Source organism: Cnephaeus nilssonii (assembly GCF_951640355.1).
Source record: "Cnephaeus nilssonii genome assembly, chromosome: 13".
NCBI classification, from domain to species: Eukaryota; Metazoa; Chordata; class Mammalia; order Chiroptera; family Vespertilionidae; genus Cnephaeus; species Cnephaeus nilssonii.
In genome coordinates, this window is record NC_137084.1 from 4,658,427 (window position 1) to 4,669,233 (window position 10,807).

The window sequence follows — 10,807 nt, forward strand, 5'->3', positions numbered from 1 at the left end:
GTGTTCCATTTTATGCATGAGGAAAACGAGGTCAGAGAGGTGAACTGTCCAAGGTCACACGATGGCATCCAGGGAGGTCGACCCCAGAACTTAGGTCTCTCTACTCCAGACCCTAAGCTCTTCATCACAGTGTTATCCTGTCTCTCAGGGTTATCTCTTTAAGACATTTCTAGCCCAGCCAGTGTGGCTCAGTGGTTGAGCATCGACCTATGAAACAGGAAGTCACAGTTCGATTCCCGGTCAGGGCACAGGCCTGAGTTGCAGGCTTGATACCAAGTGTGGGGCGTGCAGGAGGCAGCCGATCAATGATTGTCTCTCATCAGTGATGTTTCTATCTCTCTCTCCCTCTCCCTTCCTCTCTGGGAAAAAAAAAAAAAATATATATATACATATAGTATCTGTGTGTGTATAATATATATAAAGACTTTTCTATCCACCAGATTTGCCTTCCTCTGCTTTAGGTTTTAGCTTTCTTTGCCCCTAGGGTCTGGTTCTCGCCTCGACTCGTAGAGCCTGAAGCACCCTAAATGTCAGCTCTGGGCTTTCTTCACTGGAGGCAGACATGCCAGCTCAGACAGGCAGACATGTCCCAGCCTCTGCTGAAATAAACCAGGCCAGCCGTCACGTGACCCTGTGGTGTTCTTCCTCTGAGCTCGCTTTCATTCTGGTCGACAACTTGGTTCCACCATGTGAACACTGTGGCCCGGGAACTCCAGAAATGGGGATTTAGAGTAAATTGTTTCAAGGAGAACAGCAAACAACACAAACAAGAGATGGATGAGGGACAAGCTCTGTGCAGACCCAGGAGACAAAGACCCTGCAGACCACCAGCTGAGCTTTAGTCAGGCGGCTGCTGCTCTACATCATGGCTTAGCAGTGGACTCTGACAGTAGACTTGTGAAGGTGAGACCACCCTTCAGGGTCACCTCTCAGGTGTGGAGTGGGCTACCTCTTCTCATGACGCCATAACTACTGCTTCTGGACTTGTATCATTCTCTCTGTGACTCCCTCCTCATCCCCCCCCGCCCCCCGCCAAAAAAACGAAACCAGGCGAGAAATTAATCCGAGGCTCTATTTCTTTTCTTTTCTTTTTTCTTTTCTTTTCTTTTCTTATTTTCTTTTCTTTTCCCTTCCCTCCCTTCCTCCCTCCCTCCCTCCCTCCCTTCCTCCCTCCCTTTCTGTTAATCCTCACCAGAGGATATTTTTCCATTGATTTTTAGAGAGAGTGGAAGAGAGAGGGAAAGACAGGGAGAAATATCGATGTGAGAGAAGCACATCGATTGGTTGCCTCCTGCATGAGCCCCGACCAGGGCCTGGGCCGGGAAGGAGCCTGCAACCAAGGTACATGCCCTTGACCGGAATCGAACCTGGGACCCTTTGGTCCGCAGGCCGACACTTTATCTGCTGAGCCAAACCGGCTAGGACCGAGGCTCTGTTTCTTTACTTTCGTCTAGCTCTCGAGACAGGGTGTCCGAAGCTGCCACTTGCTTAACCACCGTCCACACCCCGGTGTGTCGGGAGTGCCAATGGGCTTTTTATAATACCACGTTTCTTGGCCTTTCAGGAAGAGGCCGTGAGATGTAACAGAAAGTTATTGGTGGAGTTTCTGGGAAAGCTCTTGGGTGGAGGCTGACTCAGCTGGGAGGCATGGCCCTGTGCCCTTGCTGCTTTCTACGCCCCGTGCCCGGAAGGTGGCTGTAATGTCTGGAGCTGCAGTAACTATTTTGGGAGCAGGAGGTGACCTCAAGCATGGGACCCTCATGTGAAGGACAGCAAAGGCAGGATAGAGCAGCTGTGGCCAGCCTTTCGGACCTCACGGGCCACCAGTGGTCCGCAGACCACCGCTTGGCGACCGCTGACCTAGAATGTGCTTGTCCTGGGGGGACACTGTGGGCACCTGCGAGGAAGCTGGGAGGTTTTAGGAAAGGGTAAGTGGGAGGGCCGGGCGGGGCTTAAATGAAACCACATACTGAAGGCACTTGGTGCTGGGCCTGGCTCAGAGTTGATGCGCCTATATCTTAACTAGCACTTGCATTCCACTTAAACACATACGGCGGCTACTAACAAGCCCCTCTTCCTGTGTGGCTAACAGTGTGGAGGGGGCGGAACAAGGTCTTCTCTGAGCCCCGGAGGCTCCGCTGGCCACATCAGCACACGCCAGCCCCGCCTGGGACCTGTCCGCGGGGTGCGGAGGAGTGTCCCTCCCTGACGGAGGAGAGACCGCGCGGCACACGCCGCAGCGCTGTTGGCTGCTGCACTCCCGATCCCGGCTGCGTGTTTTGCATCTTTATCGCGAGGATCCACCGGCAAAGGGATGTTTCTGGGAACAAAGTCCTTGGGCAAATGGAAGGCCAGACAGAGCCACTTAGACTGAGATAGAAGCTTTTGCTTAAAAAAAAAAAAAAAAAAAAAGTTGCATGTGCCTTTAAGGCCATTCGGCTGAATGGCTGACTCGGGAAGCAAATATTGACTGGACTGAGACAGTTTGGTGTGAGCGCCACGGCGGGGAGGGCCGTGAACTTCCGGGATGTTGCTGGAGCAGTTGCTGGAAGCTGCGTGCACAGGGAAGTCCCCCCAGGTAATAGAGCTTTGGCTCTGGAGGCTGAGCGGAATTTATGATGTTAATTAAGTTCATCCCGTCCCCGCGCCCTGGATCACCGCTCAGCTGCCTGCAGCTCCTGATGAGGCGCTGTCCGTATCCACGTCTAAATGACCGCGCTCCCAGCACCCAGCCGCACGCCTCGGGGCCGCGGCCACCTCAGCACCCCGCGGTGGTTCCCGTGGGCTCAGCCAGCCCACAAGGCCTTCCTCTCTGGCCTCGTCCCGTCTGTGTTTTCTGCTTCTACCGACCTGCCCTCTAGGAAAGCAGGCCCCCACTCCCACCCCGACCCCCCTGTGGCCATCGGGTCTGCCCCTGGTGCCCCCAGGCTGCCGGTCCTAGAGAGTCAGGGTCAGGCTGGGGTTGGGGCACAAATGCAAGGCTCTGGGCCACCCCATCGGGGTGCTGTCCTTCGCCACCCAGGCCTGGAAGGGACACTGCGTGAGCCCAGAGGCTGAGCGCCTCCCACAGGAACGGCTCTGCAGGCCTGGCCCCTCCCCGCCCCCTCCACCGTTCTTGCCTCCCCTCCTCCCCCGGGCACTTCTGCACCAAACCCTTTACTCTCCTCCAGGCCTCAGAGATGAAACCACACATTTGTCCATTCCTGCAAATGGAGCCAGGCCACCACAAGGCCCCGGGCCTGCGAACGCCAGGCTCTGCCTCCCCTGTGGCCGCCTCAGGGTCACCTGCTGCCAGTACATCAAGCTCCTCTTTATTCTCAAAGAGAGGCGGGGCAAGTTGCGCTTGAGACTTTTGGTATCGATAAAGAATTGCACTTGGCTACAAGTAACAGAGAACCGAAATAACAGTGGCTGGAATAAGAGAGAGAGAGAGAGAGAGAGAGAGAGAGAGAGAGAGAGAAGAAGAAGAAGAGGAGAGGAGAGGAGAGGAGAGGAGAGAGAGAGAGAGAGAGAGAGAGGTTAAATGTTTGTCTCATGTTAAAAGAATTCTAGAGGCAGCCAGTCCAGATTTCATACAGCAGCTCCGTGGCATCAGGGACCTGGGTTCCTCTATCCAGGTGGTCCCTGGTGGTCCGTGAGGTCTGAGAGGTGGGCGGCCGCTGTCCTAGGTCACGCTTTGGCCAAAGTCACTGGAATGTGCGCGCGCACACTCCCTTGTTCCTACCCGTTATGGACAAGGGAGCGCCCCTCTCCCAAAGCCACCTACCATCAGCTCAGGACAACGTTGTGCCAGTCCACACAGTCTCCGCTGGGTGCGTGTAGCCGGCTGCGGGGCTCGGTGGTGGCGGGGCTTGCAGGGAATCTGGCCGGCTGCGGTGGAGGTAGGCACTGGTTGGCAGGCAGGCCCAGAGCTCGGCAGAGGGACCACACAGGGCGGAAGGGCCAGGCCGGGGGGTGCTCCTTCCACAAGCCCCGCCTGCCCTCAGGTGCGTGAGGGGCTGAGGCTTCGGGGGGGCTGAGGTTCCTCTTCATTTACCAGCTTCAGTGGGTGCTGCCGAGGGGCCTCTGTGTCCTGCGGGGGGCAGGGCAAGAATGGGAGCAGGGGCTTGGCGGGAGGAGGGGAACGCCGGTTGCTCCCACCTTGTGGCTGTTGTGGCTGTGCTGCTCTGACAGTGATGTGCAAGCTTTGGCTGGCCGCCTGTCTCCAGTTCTTTGGGGTTTATATGCAGGAGAGGAATCGCTGGGTCATATAGCTGTTCTCGGGATCGCTGACTGTCCGCAGCTGCTGCTCCATTTTATTGCCCCGCCAGCAATGTTACGAGGGTTCCGCCTTCTCTACATCCTTGATGACAACACTTGTTATTGTCTGCTCTAAAAAAGATTATAGCCACCCTACTGGGTGTGAAGTGATAGCTCATCTTGATCTTTAAAAAATACCTTTTTATTGATTTCAGAGAGAAAGGGAGAGGGAGAGAGAAACATTGGTGATGAGAGAGAATCATTGATTGGCTGCCTCCTGCAGGCCCCACACTGGGGATCAAGCCACAACCCGCGCATGGGCCCTGACCGGGAATCGAACCATGACCTCCTGGTTCAGAGGTGAGCCCTGATGGCCGGGCAGTCTTGGTCTTGATTTTCATGTCCCCGATGACTAGTGACGTTTGAGCATCGTTCCACGTGCTCGTGGGCCATTTGTGGAGCCGGGGTGTTTGGCCTGAGCAGCCAGTGGGCGGGGTTGTCGGTGGGTGAGAGGGAGAGGTGCGGGAGGGAACTCAGTTTGACACTCTGAGTGAGATGTACCTGTTTGACCCCCGAGGCGGAGCTGGGAACTGGCTGTTGGCTGGGAGTCAGGAGTAGAGGGAGATCTGGGCTGAGTGTAAGCGTAGATGTCATCAGTCGGTGGTGACATTTAAACCCTCGAGGTGCAGGGAGTGCTGGGCACGCCTTTGGCAGAGGGTGGGCTGGAGGAGGGAGGGAGAGGATGGAGGCCGGGGGAGGGGGCGCGGAGGGGGGGGGCAGTGTCTCTGGCAGGGAGAGCGAGCGTCTGTGTGGGATGCCGCTGACGGTGACGCACACAGGGCTGACCGTGGACTTGCTAATGCAGGATCCAGGCGACCTCAACCTCGACAAGAGCAGTTCTGCTTCCGGGCCTGCTGGAGTGGGTTCCCGGGAGAATGGAAGCGAAGGTGGAAAGAGGGCAGGCCTCTCTCCCCAGGGCCTTCGCAGGGTTTTCCTGCGGAGGGAAGGGGAGAAATGGCACTTACGGGGAGTGAGTGTTCACAGTGGAGGCAGAGTGAAGAGCTGATGGGAAGGCATGCTGGAACCGGGGGTGGGGCTGGGGGACTTGCCAGAAGGATGTCCTGAGCCTGATTGACAGGAGCCAGGTTCTGGTGGCAGCCAGGACAGACCCTCTGAAGACCAGGAGAGAAGGCCCAGGAGGGTGGTTGTGCTGGGGGCGCTGCCGAAGGTCCTGGGAAAGGAAGCCAGGACGCAGGCTGGGCGGGAGGTGGAGGAGGAAGGCTGGGGAGAAGGAGGGACTAGGACCGCCCGCTGGCAGCACTGGCCGCCCGCTGGAGGCTGCCCCAGATCTAGAAAGGACACATTTGTCTTCAGTGTGATCTGCAGGGAGACGCTCTGCCCGCTGTAAAGTCAGCTGTTCGCACCTGTAAACGAAACCCTTCCACTCCTTAGAAAAGCTGTGGTCAGCGCGCCCATTCTAGAAGGCCTCTGGGCTACTTCTACCCGAACCAGGGTCTCCCGCCTGGGACCCATGCTCTCCCTGCGGTCCTCGGACGGAGTTTCACGACTCACAAGTTATCTATCTATCTATCATCTATCTATCTATCTATCTATCTATCTATCTATCTATCTACGTCTATATCTCTATATATCTATATCTCTCTATATGTTTTTATCGATTTAGAGAGGAAGTGAGAGGGAGAGAGATAGAAACATCAGTGATGAGAGAGAATCATTGATCAGCTGCCTCCTGCACGCCTGACACTGGGGATCGAGTCCACCACCCGAGTATGTGCTCTGACCGGGAATTGAACTGTGACCTCCTGGTTCACAGATCGACACTCAACCACTGGGGCACGCCGACTGGGACAAGACTCACAAGTTCGTTCAAGAATTCTTAAGTGGGGTTTGTGTCCACAACAACTTCAGCAGCGAGGCTGGCCCGGCCGGAGGGCCAGGGCGGAGGCGCGCCGCCGTGTGGTGTCACGCTCAGCATGTGTGCGCGCGTGTGAGCACGTGGGAGTTTCACTGCCGCAGCTGATGGGCACACAGGGCAGACTAACAGGGACAGATGTCAGGCAGCGGTCCCAGTGGAGAATCGCTGAGCCGGGGGCGGTTGGGTTTCAGCAGAATAACCTCGTTCTCTGTGTTACTGTCGTGTTTGCAATGTTACGGGGCGTTTGTTTTGTTTGCGTTTAACTTGCATATCCCTTCTGGCTTACGGTCCTGTGAGAACCGTAAACATAGCTTTTGTGTTTGCTCATGTAAAACAATAATTTGTTCAACAAGTGGTGCTGGGAAACCTGGATTTCCACAGCGGAAGGATGGAGTTGGACCTTACCTTACCCCCTGTCCAAAAACTAACTGACGGTGGACCGCAGGCCCACACATCAGAGCTGAAACGACAGCCTTCGAAGGCACTGGGCGGGCGGTGACTTTTCGGTTGTGACACAGCACTGACAGCAGAAGGAAAGCCGGATGAACTGGCTCCATCAAAACGAAAAAAACTGCCTCATAAAACACTCACCAGGTGAAAGCCCCCTCCTACGATGCGAGAAAATATTTGCAAACCGTACAGTTCATAAGGGGTCAGTATCCAGAATATAAGAAGAATTTCTGCAACTCAACAACAAAAGCAGACAAACAACCCAGTCAGAAAATGGGCAAAGGACTAAACAGACATTTTTCTGAAGAAGATACACAAATGGCCAATGAGCATATACAAGGATGCTCAGCATCACGCGTCATTAGGAAATTACCAATGGAAACCGCAATTAGGTCCCACTTCATACCCACAGGAGGCCTGTGATTGAAAAAACACACAGAAAATGACCCCTCCTGGCGAGGCCGCGGAGAAATTGGAAGTCTCGTGCACGGCTGCTGTGAATGTGAAGTGATGCAGCCACTGGGGAAAGCGGCTTAGTGCGGCCTCAGACATGTAAACACAGGATTACCATGTGATCCTAGAATTCCACTTCGGGCCACAGACCCAAAGGAGTCAATGTCAGGGTCTGGAAGAGAGCTGTGTACATGCATATTTGACTGTTTATTATAGCCAACATGTGAAAGCAACCCAAATGCCCATCAACAAATGAACGGATAAGCAGAGCGAGGCATAGCCCTAGCTGGTTTGGCTCAGTGGATAGACCGATGGCCTGCAGACTGAAGGGTTCCAGGTTTGATTCCGGTCAAGGGCTTGTGCCTGGGTTGTAGGCTTGATCCCTAGTGGGGGGCATACAGGAGACAACCGATCGATGATTCTCATCATTGATATTTCTATCTCTTCCTCTCCCTTCCTCTCTGAAATCAATTAAAAATATTAAAAACAAAACAAAAACCAAAAAAACAAAAGTGTGGCATAGACACACAGGGGAATATTACTCAGCATTAAAAAGGAAGGAGCCCAACCTGTGTGGCTCAGTGGTTGAGCGTCGACCTATGACCTGGGAGGTCACGGTTCCATTCCTGGTCAGGGCACGTGCCCGGGTTGCAGGCTCCATCCCCAGTGGAGGGCATGCAGGAAGCAATTGATCAGTGATTCTCTCTCTCCAACTCCCTTCCTCTCTGATAACAATAAAAACATGTATTAAAAAAATAAAAAGGAAGGAAATTCGGACATGTGGATGAACCTGAAGACATCGTAGTAAGTGAAATAAGCTGGTCACAGAAAGACAATGACTGCATGATTTGACTTATAGGAGCTACCTGGTCAGTTGCATACAGATGTGCAGCAGCATGGTGGTCCCGGGGGCAGGGAGGGGGTGGGGAGTGAGTGTTCCGTGGGGACAGAGGTTCAGTTGGGAAGACGAAGTTCTGGTGATGGTGGCGGCGATGGCTGCACAGCACTGTGAATGTACTTCCAGATAGTTAAAATGGAAAATCTAAGGTTATATATTTCACCAAAATAAGTTGAATGAACCCCGGGAGGGAGTTCATCAAAGCTTCCAAAATCCGGGTCTGCAGACGGAGCACGCTGCCTGCCCGGCCCCTCCGGGCTCTGCCCGTGCCCACTGCGGTTTGGGGCATGCTTGCCGCTCATGCATCGCCCTCTCGGGGAGACGGAGCCCACTGCGCCTCCCTGCAGGTCTGGGTGCCCCTCAGCGGGAGGAGGCAGGGCTCGGTGCTGCTGGGGCTGGAAGAAGGGCTGGAGCAGGAGGTCACTGGGCTCCCTGTGTGCAGGCTGCACCTGTTCTCCTGTCCCCCAGGGGGCAGCCCGGGGTGGGGGGCCCTCGTCAGGGGCCTGCCATGGCCGGGACCTCCTCCTCGGCCTGCCGGGCAAGGCCACTTCAGGGGAAGGGAGTGCGCGGGCTGGCTCTCCCTGCACTGAACCCAGCGCGGGATGTCCGTGCCGGTTCTGTCTGTCGGCCCCGTTGGCCCGGGCCCCTCTGTCTCAGTGAGCAGTCCTGAGAGAGCCCTGGCCTGTCCGCCGGGTGAGGCAGAGCTGTGGCCGGGCCTGCGGCCGGGTCTCCGGGAGAACAGTGAAGGGGGCAGCCTGTCCAAGGAGGGTCCTGGCTGAGGGGGGGAAGGTGATCCCAGTTCCCCGGGTCTCAGGGGTCCCCTCCGCCCCTGCGCCCTGTGCTTCAGATGGTCCCTCTCCACTGGACCTTCTCCCACTGAAAACCTCCTGCCACCCTCTTGTCTCTCCCTTCCCACTGCCTTTTTTTTTCTTCTTTTTTTAAAATATATTTTATTGATTTTTTTTTTTTACAGAGAGGAAGGGAGAGGAATAGAAAGTTAGAAACCTCGATCAGCTGCCTCCTGCACACCTCCCACTGGGGATGTGCCCGCAACCAAGGTACATGCCCTTGACCGGAATCGAACCTGGGACCCTTCAGTCCGCAGGCCGACGCTCTATCCACTGAGCCAAACCAGTTAGGGCTTCTTTTTCTTTTTGCTTTACCCACAAACAGCCCCAAGGTCAAAACCATCACCAGGAGCTACTGTTCATAGAGTATCTACTACATGCCCATTTGGATCCTTACTGACTAGCTTGTGACTTTTGGCAAATTGCTAACCTATCGGAGCCTCAGTTCCCTGTCCTGTAAAATGGCAGGTTCATGCCAACCCTGCAGGGTGCTTGTGGGTTGGGTCCTGCCTGACACCGTTTGGCACTCAGCCATCATCCTTTCTTTCCTCGATTCCGCCTCGTCGCCTCGCCTGTTGGTTTAGCTGTAGTTTGTGCCTTTGGATCTGCGGTGGACGTGGCAACCCCATCCCCAAGCCCGTTAGATGGTAGGCTAAGAAGCTTAATTAGGCTCCGAGGAGGCTAGAGAGCTGTCCTCCGGGGTCAGGTTCCCAAGCCTCACAGCGTGGACTCATGACGTCTGTCTGGTCCCCAGAGACATTCTTCTGCAGCCACGTGGGAGGTTTCTGTGTCCCAGACCGTGAGGCTGCCCGAGAGCAGATTCCCAAGTCTCAGGGCGCTGTGGAGGGGCGTGACCCCCAGATCTGGAGGGAGCGGCCGCCTGCCTTGGGCTGCGCAGGCTCTGTCGGGTGGAACCCTGGGCACCACATTTCGAGGAAGAGCGATGAGACAGGAAGCAACTGAGGAGAAAGGCCAGGAGAGAAAGCCCAGCACACAGCACCCTGCAGAGCATGGACGCGGGGGGCCTGTGTCGGTCTGATTTGTGGGGCTGTGCTGGATGACAAAGGTGGTTCTTGCTCAGGGTACGTGCTGCCCGGGTGACTGCAACCCTGCCCCGTGTCCTCTTCCTCCCAGCGTTCAGGCTGACGGATCGGCGAGGACGGTGCTGTGTGTGAGGCAGAGGGAGAGAGTGATGGCAGAACCCGAAAAGGCTCCACGGCCTCTGCTCACAGCAACACAGAGACACGTGTCACTTCTGCACACACTTTATTGGGCAAAGCAAGTCACGTGACCACGCCTGTCATCAGTGGGGGAGGGGAGTAATAATGTTCTCGCAAGGAGGGGTGGTGACTCTGGCTGGCACAGAGCAGATGCTCAATAACTATTGAGTGAATGCATAAAGGAATTTTCTTTTTTAAATATATTTTTATTGATTTCAGAGAGGAAGGGAGAGGGGGAGAGAGAGAGAAACATCAATGATGAGAGAGAATCATTGGCTGGCTGCCTCCTGCACGCCCCACACCGGGGATGGAGCCTGCAACCCAGGCATGTGGCCTTGACTGGAATTGAAACTGGGACCTTTCAGTCTGCAGGCCGACGCTCTCTCCATTGAGCCAAACCGGCAAGGGCTAAAGGCATTTTCTGATCCTGGCAGGATTTAAACATGTCTGTTACTGCATGACAGATGACCCACAGACTTAGTGGCTGAAGGCAACCATAAACACGATCTCACCTAGTCTCTGTGGCTCAGGCATTGGAGAGGGGCTTAGCTGGATGGCTTTGATTTGAGATTTCTTGTTGCATTGTAGCCAGGAGGCGGGCAGGGCTGGGTCCCCTCAGGCTCGCCTGGGCTGGCGGCTCTGCTTCCAGGGTGGGCACCAGCATGGAGGGTGACGTGGGCTGGCTGTTGGCGGGAGGTTTCACCTGCTCCCCACGTGGACTTAGCCATAGCGCCGCTTGCGTGTCCTTGCAACATGGCGGCTG